At 45.1% G+C, this 13,709-nt stretch overlaps 1 protein-coding gene and 1 pseudogene across 6 annotated transcripts in view; one reads left to right on the forward strand and one right to left on the reverse strand.

Annotated features, from left to right (window-relative positions):
• LOC100944120 overlaps positions 1 to 8,174 on the reverse strand; it is a 30,393-nt pseudogene extending 22,219 nt beyond the window's left edge.
• Positions 8,175 to 8,818: 644 nt separating this feature from the next.
• Positions 8,819 to 13,709, forward strand: part of ZMYM5 (zinc finger MYM-type containing 5) — a 30,800-nt gene continuing 25,909 nt past the window's right edge. For 2 of the 6 annotated variants that reach the window (XR_002775002.1, XM_003796692.3), the window contains exons 1-2: positions 9,126 to 9,209; positions 9,927 to 9,995. The gene's annotated coding sequence lies outside the window, so the exon portion shown is untranslated. Of the gene's footprint in view, positions 8,882 to 9,125; positions 9,244 to 9,268; positions 9,300 to 9,926; positions 9,996 to 13,709 lie in introns of those variants that run through there. The other 4 variants (XM_023517256.1, XM_023517253.1, XM_023517252.1 and 1 more) reach the window with 4 other exon arrangements.

The following is a 13,709-nucleotide window of genomic DNA, read 5'->3' on the forward strand; positions in this document are numbered from 1 at the left end:
TTTTTTTTTTTTTTTTTTGGCCAGGGCTGGGTTTGAACCCACTACCTCTGGTATATGGGGCCACCACCCTACTTCTCTGAGCCACAGGTGCCACCCAAAGATGAATTTTTTTCCTTGCAAATTAATGTGGATAATCTGCCACTGCAAACTTCATGTTTGTTATTTTTTTTTGAGACAGAGTCTCATTATGTCACCCTCAGTAGAGTGCTATGGCATCATAGCTCACAGCAACCTCAAACTCTTGAACTCAAGTGAGCCTCTTGCTTCAGCCTCCTGAGTAGCTGGGACTACAGGCTCCCAAGACAGTGCTAGGCTATTTTTAGTAAAGACGGGGTCTCCCTTACTCAGGTCTGGAACTTCTGAGCTCAAGCAATCCTCCTGCTGCTACTTCCCAGAGTGCTAAGATTATAGGCGTGAGCCACCATGCCCTGCCTGTATAAGATTTTTTCAGTTTCTTAATATTTTCAAATTTATTAGAGTATATATTGTTAAGTATTTTATTTTTGTACTTGAATCTCTGTAGAGCATATGTGTACTGCTTTTTCATTTCTCAGTACATAGTGGGCATATGTACTCCATATCAGTGTACAAGCATCTTTCTCATTTCTTTTTTCAGCTGCATTGTATTCCAATACATGGATTTAATATAATTTTTTAAATGGGTCCATATTGATTGACATATAAGTTATTTCTAATTTTTTGCTATTTCAAATAAAGACACAATTGAATAATCTTGTGTATAAATTATTTAATATCTTTCTTAGGAGATCTTTAAGATGAATTATTAGAAGGGCAGAGGGAGACCCCATCTCTACAAAAATATAAAAAAAAATTAGACACAGGCATAGTGGTGATATAGGACAAGTGGTATCCCAGCCAGCTCATGGAGCTAGGGTGCACGGACCGGCTGCCTCCACTTTGGCAATGTTGGTACGGTAGCAGCAAGCAACAGAACCAGCAAGCTGGAGGGTGGGCAGGGGGGTCCCCATTTCCTAGGCTGGGGAATAAAAGGGATTGTAGCCATTCATTTGCAATGCAAACATGTTGTTCCAGACATGTCCCAGACAGACGTCCCAGACATGCTAAATGAAACTACCAAGCCCCACTAAATGTAACTACCAAGGGCTAGACATACCCCAAACACAATGTCCCAGACATGTTGTTCCAGACATGTCCCAGACAGATGTCCAAAACACCCTAAATGTAACTACCTAGGCCCACTAAATGTAACTACCAAGGGCCAGACATGCCCCCAACACAATGTCCCAGACATGTTGTTCCAGACATGTCCCAGACAGATGTCCCAGACATGCTAAATGTAACTACCAAGCCCCACTAAATGTAACTACCAAGGGCTAGACATACCCCCAACACAATGTCCCAGACATGTTGTTCCAGACATGTCCCAGACAGATGTCCAAGCCCCACTAAAGCAACTACCAAGGTCCAGACATGCCCCAAACACAATGTCCCAGACATGATGTCCCAGACAGGCTAAATGTAACTACCTAGCCCTGCTAAATGTAACTATCCAGCGCCCCATGTGACCATATATACCCCTGAACAAAGAGCCTAGAGACAGAGAGGGAGAGAGAGCACTTTTCTCTGCTGACTCCAGTTTTCTCTCTGCTAGGAGCTCTGGCCCTTCTGTATTCTTTTCTGTAAATAAATTCTGTCTTAAACTGATCTGTGGTCTGTGAATTCATTCTTCGAATCACAGAGACCAAGAACCTACTGAAGAGCGAAATTCTGGTATCAGTGGCACACACTTGTAGTTGTAGATACTCAAGAGACCAAGGGAGGAGGATCACTTGAACCCAGGACTATGAGGTTGCAGTGAGCTATGATGATGCAACTGCACTCTGGCCTGGGTGGCAGAATGAGACCCTGTCCCAACAACAATTCTTAGATACGAGTTTCTAGGGTTAAATCGTAAATTTTATGTATTTTTATGTATTTGTGCCTGTATTGCCAATTCCTTTCCAATGTACCAGTTGGCAATTTCACCAGCAATAAATGAAAGTACCTATTTTTCTATGGCCTTTATAATAATACTCCTCACCTTCTGAGCCCTCACTGGTACTGTCCAGTGGTCCAGATTTCTACAAACAGTTTATTGGTGAAATATGTAAGTCAACAAGTTGGAAAAGATTGATAGATTACATGCAAAGAAACAGAAAGAAAGGGATTAATAAACATAAAGTCAGTAATCAATGAAATATAGAAAAGGTAAATAATAAAGAAGGCTTTGACACCTGGAAGTGGGGTGATACTGTTATAAATTCCTAAAAGTATGAAAAGTGGCTTTGGAACCCAGTAGTGTTTGGAGGCTAGAAGATGTTGAAGAGCATACTGGGGAAAATTTCCTGATAAATGTGTTTTAAATTCCAATTTGTTTCTAAGTTGTGCTTTGGGTCTTTTTCGTGTATTTTGGCATCTTGTGTTCTTACAGCCATTTCATTCTTAAGTATTTCTTCATGTCCTTTTACCCCAACAGTTAGTTAGTAATCATTTATGTACTTTTCAAAGATCTGGGGGTTTCTCAATCTGCCCATTTGTTATTATTCTTAAATTTTATTGGATTATGATTAGAGAATAAGGTCTGTGTATTTTTAGAATTTACTAAAGATTATGACCAAACTTGATCTATTTTTCTAAATATTTTTAATGCAGAAAAGAATGTACCATATTTTGCCATGTATAATGCACACTTTATGCCCAAATTTTTGAGGGAAAAATAAGGATGGGCATTATACATGGGTGGTACATCTCAGAAGTAGGGGAAACCTGTGGGCCTCCCAGACCACTGTGCCCTTCCACCTGGGCCTACTGGGCATGGGGTTCCAGTTTAGGAGGCTCCAGGATCTGGCAGGAGTGGCAGAAGTGGCCTCCCACAGTGCCATGATCAGGAAAGGAGCCAGTGGCATAGCTGGTCAGGTGGCCATAACCATGGCGGGTGAAGGCCAAGAGTTGAGGAATAACTGCCTGGAGGGGACCAGGAACCCATGCAGGCCCCAGGGACCACCCCCCCACCCCACCCCCGTAGCTACGTGTGGGCCAAGCAGCCTGAGGAGCTCCCGCCCTGCCACCCACTCCTGTGGCCATCTTGGCCACAGCCACCAACATGACAGAGGGAGGAGGAAGGGGCAGCCTTCATAGAGTGGGCACTGCCTGAGGACAATGTGATCTGCATGTTTACCAGCAGCAGCAGACACAGCCCTCCCCGGATGTGTCTCTCCCAGCCAAGAGCCAGCCAATTTCTCAAAAAGTATTTTTCTGAAAGTCTGAGCCAAAAACATGGGTGAGCATTATACACAGGAACATGTTATACCTGACAAAACACATGTATGCTTTCTATTTACTAACTGTATGTGTGATTCTCTATGTACCTAAACAACTCAGTCATTTTGCTCAAATCTTTTGTATATCATTTTTTCATCTGTTTGAGCTTTCAATTTCTGAGGGGGGGTATATTAAAATCTTCAAATAAAACTGTTGGTTGAATTTACATCTCGCTTCATTTCTTTGCTTTTTGGTTATATTGTAGTACTAATTTAAGCCACTTGGTGGCTTAAAAAAACCAAAAAAAAATATTTTTTTTTGAGACAGTTTCACTGTCACCCTCGGTAGAGTGCTATGACATCACAGCTCATAGCAACCTCAAACTCTTGGGCACAAGCATTCTCTAGCCTCAGTCTCCCAAGTAGCTGGGGACTACAGGTGCCTGCCACAAGCCTAGCTATTTTTCAAGATGGGATCTCACTTTTGCTCAGGTTGGTCTCAAATTCCTGGGCTCAGGCAATATACCCATCTCAGTCTCCCAAAGTGCTAGGATTACAGGTGTCAGCCACTTCACCCGGCTTGCAACCACAATTTATTTTCTCACAGTTCCAGAAGCCAGAAACCTAAAATCAACCTATCAGAAGGGCCACGCTCCAAAGGTTCTAGGGCAGGATAATTTCTTGTCTTTTCCAACTTCTAGTATCTCCAAGCATTTCTTGGCTTGTGGCAGTATAACTCCAATTTCTGCTCTCATCTTCACATGGCCTTTTCCTTTGAGTCTTTTATGAGGACCACTTGTCATTGAATTTAGAGCCCAAACAGATCCAAGATGAACTCATCTCCTTAGTTATATCTACAAAAACCCTTCCCCCAAACTTTCACAGGTTCTGGGTAGACATATCTTTTGGGTGGGGCATCCCTTCAACCCATTGTAAGTAGTACGTTCCAGGTATATATATATGACAGTTGTATCTCCTTGCTTGGTTTATGATCTTCACAGTCTATTTCTTTTTTACATAAAAGTATATACATTAACATGTATAGCTCTCTATATAGAAATATACATACACAAATATGTATATAAATATATACACCCCAAGGGTGGGGGATGTGGGAATTGTTAACTAGGAGCTGCAAGGTCTGTAAGGAATGTAAAGACAGTGATAAAATCTAAGAGTTTAGTTTGCTTTTTATTATCACTATGTGCAGGCAATTATAAACAATGTCAGTAATAAAATGCATCTCCCCCCAAAATAACTTTTGTTGGTCTACATTCTAAACAATTACTGTAGGTACTATTAGGTTTTAATAATAATCTTGTATGCTCCAAATTAACATGTTTTATTGCTAATAAATTTGTTTTTTTGAGACAAGAGTTTCACTTTGTCACCCTCAGTAGAGTGCTGTGTTCTCAGCTCACAGCAACCTCAAACTCTTGGGTTCAAGTGATCCTCTTGCCTCAGCCTACTGCGTAGCTGGAACTGTAGGTGCCTGCCACTATGCTGGGTTATTTTTAGAGGAGTTTCACTCTTGTTGGCTGGTCTTGAACTCCTGAGCTCAAGCAATACACCAGCCTTGGCTTCCCAGAGTGCTAGGATTTTAGCCGTTAGCCAGTGCCCAGGTCAACATTTTTTTATATAAGTCAATTTGGTCAACTCCCTGTAAGATTAAATTATCAGCTGTCAATATATATGAACTATTATATAATTTCATTTCTAGAGTAAGTTTATAATAGCTCTAAATCAGTACAGCTCACTTCATGTAAAGTTTAAGCCTTCAACATTGTGATACTTTCTTTTTTTGAGACAGTCTCACTTTGTCATCCTTGGTAGAGTGCCATGACATCATAGCCCACAGCAACCTCAAACTCTTGGGCTCAAGTGATACTCTTGCCTCAGCCTCCCAAGTAGCTGGGACTACAGGCACTCACCCACAACACCCTATTTTTTAGAGAAGGGGTCTCACTCTGGCTCAGGCTGGTCTCAAAATCCTGAGTTCAGGCAATCCACCTGCCTCCACCTCCCAGAGTGCTGGAATTACAGGCATGAGTTCCTGCCACACCTGGCCCCTAAGGATTTTTTTTTTTTTTTCAGACAGGGTCTCACTTTGTCTCCTTCCATAGAGTGTCATAGTGTTACAGTTCACAGCAACCTCCAACTCTAGGGCTTAAGTGACTCTCTTGCCTCAGCCTCCCAAGTAGCCATCAGAGATATGTCTACCCAATAGCCCATCACAATGCCAGGCTATTTTTGAGAGTTTAGTTTGGGTCTCGCTCTTGCTCAGGCTGGTCTCGAAATCCTGAGCTCAGGCAATCCACCTGCCTCGGCCTCCCAAGTGCTGGGATTACAGGCCATGAGCCACTGCACCCGGTCCCCCTAAGGATATTTTTAAAGATTAAATGAATTATCACAATATAACCCTTAGAGTTGCACCTGGTACATTTAGTGAAGCTTGATGAATTTTAACGTTTATTAATTCCCAGTTAGTGCTGATACATTAAAAAAAAAAAATGTTTAGGGCGGTGCCTGTGGCTCAGTGAGTAGGGCGCCAGCCCCATATACTGAGAGTGATGGGTTCCAACCCGGCTCCCGCCAAACTGCAACAAAATATAGCCAGGCATTGCGGCGGGTGCCTATAGTCCCAGCTACTCAGAACGCTGAGGCAAGAGAATCACCTAAGCCCAAGAGCTGGGGATTGCTGTGAGCTGTGACACCACAGCACTCTACCGAGGGCAATAAAAAAAAAATGTTTATAGTAGTACTTTTTTTTTTTTTTGATAGTCTATGTCACCCTGGGTGGAGTACCATGGCATCGCAGCTCACAGCAACCCCAACTCTTGGGCTTAAGCAATTCTCTTGCCTCAGCCTCCTGAGTAGCTGGGACACAGGTGCCTGCCACAACACCGACTATTTTTTGGTTATAATTGTTATTGTTGTTTGGCAGGCCTGGGCTGAGTTCAAACCCTCTAGCCCTGGTGTACGCCCTAGCCGCTGAGCTACAGGCACCGAGCCTATAATAGTATTTTAATGAAACAAAAAAATTTTCTTTTTTTTGAGACAGAGTCTCAAGCTATTGCCCCAAGTATAGTGCTGTAGCATCATAGCTCACAGCAACCTCCAACTCTTGGACTCAAGCTAGCCTCTTGCCTCAGTTTTTCTATGTTTAGTAGAGACAGTCTCCCTATAAGGCTGGTCTAGAATTTGTGAACTCAGGCAGTCCACCTACCTTAGCCTCCTCAGAGTGCTAGGATTACAGGCATGCACCACTATGCCTGGCTAACAAAAATATTTTTAATGTGAAATAAACACTTCCTTACTGTTGTAATATAAAAAGAAAAGATTATTCTATTACATTCTGTTACTCTATTACAAAATAGGACAGGAGGCTGAGACAACCAAGGCTGATAATTAGCATAGGAAACAAGAATCTACAGGCAAGTCTTCTACCCTGGAAAGCTTAAGGTAATTCAGCTACATTATATTGTCTCCTTAGTTTGCTCTTGTGGTCATTACAGTCACCATTGTGTCTAGATTTCATAAAGAAAATTATTTGGAAAATTAATTTCATGACATTAAATTTATTAAAGTATATATTATCAACAATGAAGACTTTTTTGTAAATTTTCAACACCCCTGAAGTCATAGCATACTGAGGCGAGAGTTTTCCTCGGCACATGAACCTTGTACTTTTGCCATTATCAAGAAAAACAAATGTTACCAATCTTCGATCTTTGAACAGTACCAATGTCAAAAACTTGTGAGAAAGATATGAATTATGAAAATACATGACATGTGGTTGCGGAGGTTAACATGTAGTTTCTGTCAGAACTGACTGTAAATTCTCCCTGGAGCCTTTCTCTGTAAGTTCAATGTCCCGCTGGCTTTGCACTTAAACATGCTGACTAGAAATTGATGCTTGTAATTTACAGCAGTCATTAAAATGTTGGCATTACCTTTAACTCATTTATTTCCAACTAGTAACTGAGGAGTTTAAAACATGTTAGCGATATTAAGATTGCCCTCGAAACACTCATCAATCCATAAACAAGGATTTGCGTCTGATTTTCATTGAACAAACCTACGCCTTTACCATACTCCGTAAGTAACAAAAGAGGGCCCATAAGTTTTAAAAGAAATCACATCACATATTTGTATTTCCAATTATGGCCACATGGTATCGCACCAACGTCTATCTAACCGGCACCATCCGTGGTAGTCCCACTAACAACCTCCAGGGCGAGAAGGCAGCGGCGTCGCTTCGCTATACGTGGAGTCTTGGAAATCGTTCAGCACCGTGACGTCCGCCCAAGACGTAGGTGTAGACTAGGAACAAAAGACCAGGCCCTCGTGGAGGTGGCCTGGGGGCGCGCCTTCCCCGGGGCGCACGGCGCCGTCCGCTCCCGGCTCGGCTCCGGGGCGCAGGGTCGCTCCCTGCGGGGGCCGCCCCTGGTGGGCGAAGCGATGGAGCGGGCTGTAGAGTGGCGCCTCCGCGGAGCCTCCGTCAGCCGTTGAGGACCAGGAGACGGTGGCAGGCGGTGGAGAGGCCCGGGGCTGCGGACTGGAGTGCGGCGACGCCGCGGGACGCCCCCCGGCCGGCGCTGTCTCCTCCAGCGAGCGGGAACCGCGCTCCAGGGGAGCCCGCAGCTCCCTCCATCTTAGCTGGGGGAGGCGGGGAGCGGCGTCTGGGGCTCTCCACCGTCGTGCCTGCTCCCACGGCCCCTCGGATGCAGACGCCGGAAGCTGGGGCCGTTCCCTCGGCCGAATGGCAGAGCCCAGTCTGGGCTTCTCGAGGACAAGTTTCCCGGCCCCACGGACTTTGGTTTTGAATGGGGCCCAAGTCCCCACAGCAGATCCGACAAAATGGAGGACGTCGTCTCCTCCTGCTGCAGCCATGACGGGAAATGGGGGACTATTCCCCACGGGGCGCAGAGAGTCTAGAAGCGCCTTCACCGTCCTCAAAGCGCCCGAGAGTCCACTGCACCCACCGGCCCGACTTCCCACTCGGTCTGGCTTCAGTCCCTCCCCGGTCTCACCCCTCGCAGGGGCTTCAAGGAACTGGACAGGGAGGGCGCTGGGGCATCGAAGTCGCGTCTCCGGGCAGAGTCGTTGCACGCCGCTGCAGCGGCCTGTGCACCCAGGCTTCAGCGAGGCCAGGCGGCTCAATCTCTGGGGCTGTCCTGGGCCCGGAAAGACCCTGTCCCCAAAGGCCAACGGGCGGCCGGTGCGGCGAGCCACGGAACTCCGGCTCCTTACCCTGGCTTACCCAGTGGGTGGGGGCGGAGTTATCCAGCCGGGAAGAGACGCGGCCGGGAGTCTAGAGGAGGCGGAGAAGGGAGTGGAACTGCAGGGCTGGGGGTGTGGCTTGCCCTGACCGACGCCCCCGCGGACCACTCTACTGAGTGAGTTCCAGAAAGAAGGCCGACACAGCCAATGGATGTGCCCGAGATACCTCAGCCCGCCCCTCCTGGCGGCCAATGAGCGCACGAAGGGCGGGGCCTCCCCGGGCTTTGTGGTGTCACCGCCTCCTCAGCCGCCGCTGCCTCCTCGGCTGCGGCAGCCTCCTCACCAACCCAGAAGCTGGAACTGAATCAAACAGAGTTGTGCGTGTCGCTTAAGGGGGTGGGCTGGGGGAGGGAGTTCGTTCTGCGGAGACGCAGTCAGAACTGGGTGAGGCTTATCCCGGATGTCTTTCCAGTCCAGGGCCGCCGAAAGGGGGGAGGCTGGGAGCAGCGCAGCCTCCGGAGGCGGAGGCGACTCGGGAGGCGGGATCGGTGAGGACAGCCTCCGGAGCCTCCCACCGACCCGGGATTAATACCCCGCGGCGCGGCCGCCGTCGCCGCTACCGCATCGGGCCTTCGGGGCTGCGCTCCTCTAACAGGCGCCTTCTGGTGCCGCCCCAAGTGCTGCGAGAGGGCAGGGGACGGCTGGGTGAGGCGGACGCCAGAGGCGAGAGTGTCGCAGAGTATTTTTCTTTCTCTCCTGCGGGGGCGAGGAGGGACCGAGGGAAGGGGCGCCCAGGTCTGCTCTAGCGCTCTTGAGGCCGCGCTCCCTTCCTGTCAGCCGGAGCTGAGGTCCCCACGGTTTTCGGGGGGAGGGCTGCTACCTCTGCCTGGTCAGATTCTCTCCTTCGCTCTCCTCTTCTCCGGCGCTGCGCAGCTTTTACTCCACTTTTGGGGGGCGAGTTTCTAATGGCGGACCTGGAACCAGTCGTTGACTGCCAGACGGGCGGCTCTCAGGCCCAGGCAGCCGGGTGGGACAAATGTGGGCCCTGCTCGGTGACGTAAGCCGCCCCTTACCTCTGAATTGGTACTGAGAGTGACAGGGCTCATGCTGATGATAGGGCAGGTAAATTTAGGAGAAATAAAAATCCTTTGGTGGCGTCAAAGCAGCGTTTGCCCCTCCAGGTAGCAGGCTTGATGCCCTTAGTCCAAGCCATCCTTCCCAATTCTGTAACGGAAGAGGCAGAATTTAGTTTTGTCTTGTTCTGTTTCCTATAGTTTTTTGAAAATTTTGATTTCTCTACAACTTTTGGGAAGGGAAGCCCTAAAACTCGACCTCTTATCCATTTTTCTCCTTCCTCTGATGTTGAGAAGTTGGTGCTGCGGCCAGATTAGTTGTAACAGGGTCATTCATCTCTCATTCTAGGAGCAGGAATCATCTTCAAGCCAGTATAGTGAAGATTTGGCAGAAATTAAGAAGGAAAACATCTCCATTGTGAGTCATTTTACCCCGCTTTCCTGTTTAAATACTTAGTGCAGTAGTAGGTTTTTTTGTTGTTGTTTTTTGAGACAGAGTCTCACTATGCACTGTGTGGCCCTCGGTAGAGTGCAATGAATGGTGTCATAGCTCACAGCAACTTCAAACTCTTGGGCTTAAGCGTTTCTCCTGCCTCAACCTCTTAGGACTACAGGCGCCCATCGCAATGCCCGGCTTTTTTTTTTTTTTTTTTTTTTTGCAGTTGTCATTGTTGTTTAGCTGGCCCAGGCGGCATTCGAACCTGCCAGTCATACCGGGTATATGTGGCTGATGCTGTACCCACTGAACTATGGGCGCTGCCAGTAATAGGGTGTTTTTCCTGCTGCATTTCCATCGTGTTGTCTTGCAGGCTTTGGCCTTTAAGCTAATTGTTTAGATGGCCCTGTCCGCAGAGCCAAACAAGGGTAATCCCTGATAAGGCAATGGGAATGAGTGCTAGTATTTACACAATTGGTATTCTCTCGTGTTCTAAAACAGGATTTAAAGTTAACTATCTTGGGGCTGTGCCTGTGGCTGGAAGGAGTAGGGCACCGGCCCAATATGCTGTAGGTGGTGGGTTCAAACCCAGCCCCAGCCAAAAACTGCAATAAATAAATAAATTAAGTTAGCTGTCTTTTAAATAGTTTGGAGGTAACATTTTCTTCTTCCTTTCCAATGGATAAGAAAGAAAGTTGTATTGTTTCCTGATGGAGTAAAATAAAATGCTGAATAATTTCTTTGAAGGTTGTGGAAGAGAGGTTCTTTTCTTAACTATCAATTAGGCAAATACATTAATGTACCTTAACATTTTATATTTTATTTATGTATATTATTTATGTATTCTGACAGCCCTCCAGCTGCATCACATCAGGAGATCACATAATCTAATGTCACACTCTTCTTGATTCTAAGATGTCCACTAAATCCGGAGTGACTGCCTGACATCCCTTGGTTATGAAGTTAATGTTTTTTTTTCTTTGCTATCAGAATGCCCTTTCTCTGACAACTGTTCAGTTAATGACTTTTACACCAATCTGTCCCTGAATGGATAATTTTATTAGGAGTCAAAAAAATTATTTTTCTTTAAAAAAGCTTTAGTTCTACTTTTATTTGTTTATTTATTTATTCATTTATTTGAGACAGAGTCTCACTATGTCGCTCTCGGTAGAGTGCTGTGGAGGCACAGCTCACAGCAACCTCAAACTCTTGGGCTTAAGTGATTCTCTTGCCTCAGCCTCCCAAGTAGCTGGAGTACAGGTGCCCACCACAGTGCCTGGCTATTTTGTTGTTGTTGTTGTTGCATTTATCATTGTTGCTTTAGCTGGCCTGGGCTGGGTTCAAACCCACCAGCCTTGGTGCATGTGGCCGGCGCCCTACCCACTGAGCTACTGGCACTTCTGGTTCTACTTCTATCATCTGGACTTTGATAGAGTCTTACGTCTTGGCTATTCTGTCCTTTCAACCTTAATAGACTTCTGTTTCTTATCAAAATATAACTTAAAGTAATTAATCTCCTGTAGTAGTCCTGCCTTCCCTCTGGTGCTTCTCTCTTCCCTTAGAGCTTCCTGCTAATTTATTTGTACTCAATTATTTTCTTATACTTCACAGTACATCTCTTTAATTAGTCTTAGGACACTGTCAGAATGTAGAATTCTGTGTAGAGCTTTTAGATATGATACTGTTTATCATTTCTTCCCTATAGAACTAAGAACCAGCAAAAGTAATAGTCATAGGATACCTGAAGCAGTAGATTTCACATTCCATGGTAGTAATTTGGTGAGACAATGGTATGTAGATACAGTTCTAGAGCTGATAGAGAAATTTGATTTCTCTACAACTTTTGGGAAGAGGAGCTCTGAAACTCAACCTCTTATGCATTTTTCACCTGCCTCTGATGCTGAGAAGGTGGTGCTGTGGCCAGATTAGTTGTAACAGAGTCATTCATCTCCTCTCATTCTAGGAGCAGGAAAGGAAACTATCCAGGACTAAGTAAATGTGCAGGGTAATGTGTCACTGATTTAGTTATTACCACTTAGAACAGCCGCTTTTCTTAGCAGGTGTTCCTAGGATATTTATAGCACACTGTCCTACAAAGAACATGGTTTTGCTGCTGGCCAGGGTGGGATTCAGATTTGTCTTCCCATATTTACTTTGGCAAGTCACTTTGTGAACATTTATGCATATTTTATAAATGTCTATCTTCCCAAGATTGTTGTAGGATTGTAAAGACTATGAAAATAGGTAAAGTGCCCAGCCCATAAGTTATGGGAGACACATAGAAATATGTGTATATACATTAATAGTGACAATTATTCTTACCTTCTTTATTTTTTTTTTTTGCGCTTTATTTCTGAAGATGTCCTCTTCTTTGTATTTCAACTTTTTTACCGAGTTTTCCATTTCTGCTAAGCTTTTGATTTGTAGTATCTTTTATACTACAATTTTTTAAATGATGTTTGCTTATCATTTATACATCTAGAGTACTAATGATAGTTATACAGTCTTTCTTTTTTGGAGACAGACTCTCACTCTGTTACCCTGGGTAGAGTACCCTGGTGTCATAGCTCATAGCAACCTCAAACTCCCTAGTTCAAATAATCCTCTTGTCTCTGACTCCCAAACAGCTGAAACTACAGGTGCCTGCCGCAAATCCCGGCTATTTTTAAGAGAGATGGAGTCTCACTCTTGCTCAGGCTTTAACTCTGGAGTTCAAGCGATCCACCCACCTCAGCCTCCCAGAATGTTAATGTTAGGATTATAAGTGTGAGCCACTGTTCCTGGTCAGCTATTTTTTATCTTAGAGTCTTCTGTTAGATATTTCATAATTCTTGACTGGTCTATTTATGAATAAGAATTAGGAACTAGAAAGCAGAGTAGAAGAGTGAGAATGGGTATTTCAACTGGGAGCTTCACAATAGGGTAATCTTTTGACCAATGGATGAGGGACTCCAAGGGTTATTATCCTTAGAGCTTCCCTTTTTGCTGGTTCTTGGTTCCACAGGGAAGTCTTACCAAGAAAAAAGTCAGCTGCCTGGACGATAGAGGACTAGATGGTAACTCTTTGGGAATCAGGTGGGGAAGGGGCCATTTCAGAACATGTCTGAATGTCACCATCAATATAATGGCAAGAGATCTAGGATTTCCCAACTTCCTTATTTTAGCCTTCTACCCCCTGTGTTTCAGCAGTGTATGGTGTTACAGGTTCCTGAACCTTTTGAGGATTCTGCAGTGTAAATCAAAATGTTTCTCAGCTTTTTCCATCACTGTTTTGGAATTTGATTATCTTGAAGCAGCTGAGTTAGTTATATCACTCATCCATTTGCTTTATAAAGTTTTATTGCTTTTGTTCTTTTGTTCTTCCTTTCCTCGAGGGTAGGAACTTGACTACTATTTAGGGGCATTTTGGAAGGGAGTAAAGTCAGTTGTGTGTGATCAGGCTACCCTATTAATCCCTATCGAGCTATTAGTTCTAAATAGCAATTTTGTACCTAGTCCTTGCAAATTCTTTTGCTTTTTGTGATGCTCATAGTAACAAGTACTACTTTTGTTAGTACCTTCAGAATAATAGTATTTTATTTCGTATTAAGAAAAATCTGGGCTTGGTGCCTATAGCTCAACCGGCTAAGGCGCCAGCCACGTACACCTAAGGTGGCGGGTTCGAATCCCCAGCCCGGACCCGCCAAACAACAATGA

The sequence above is a fragment of the Otolemur garnettii genome, unplaced genomic scaffold (genome assembly GCF_000181295.1).
Source record: "Otolemur garnettii isolate 467f Iridium unplaced genomic scaffold, OtoGar3 scaffold00106, whole genome shotgun sequence".
NCBI lineage: Eukaryota > Metazoa > Chordata > Mammalia > Primates > Galagidae > Otolemur > Otolemur garnettii.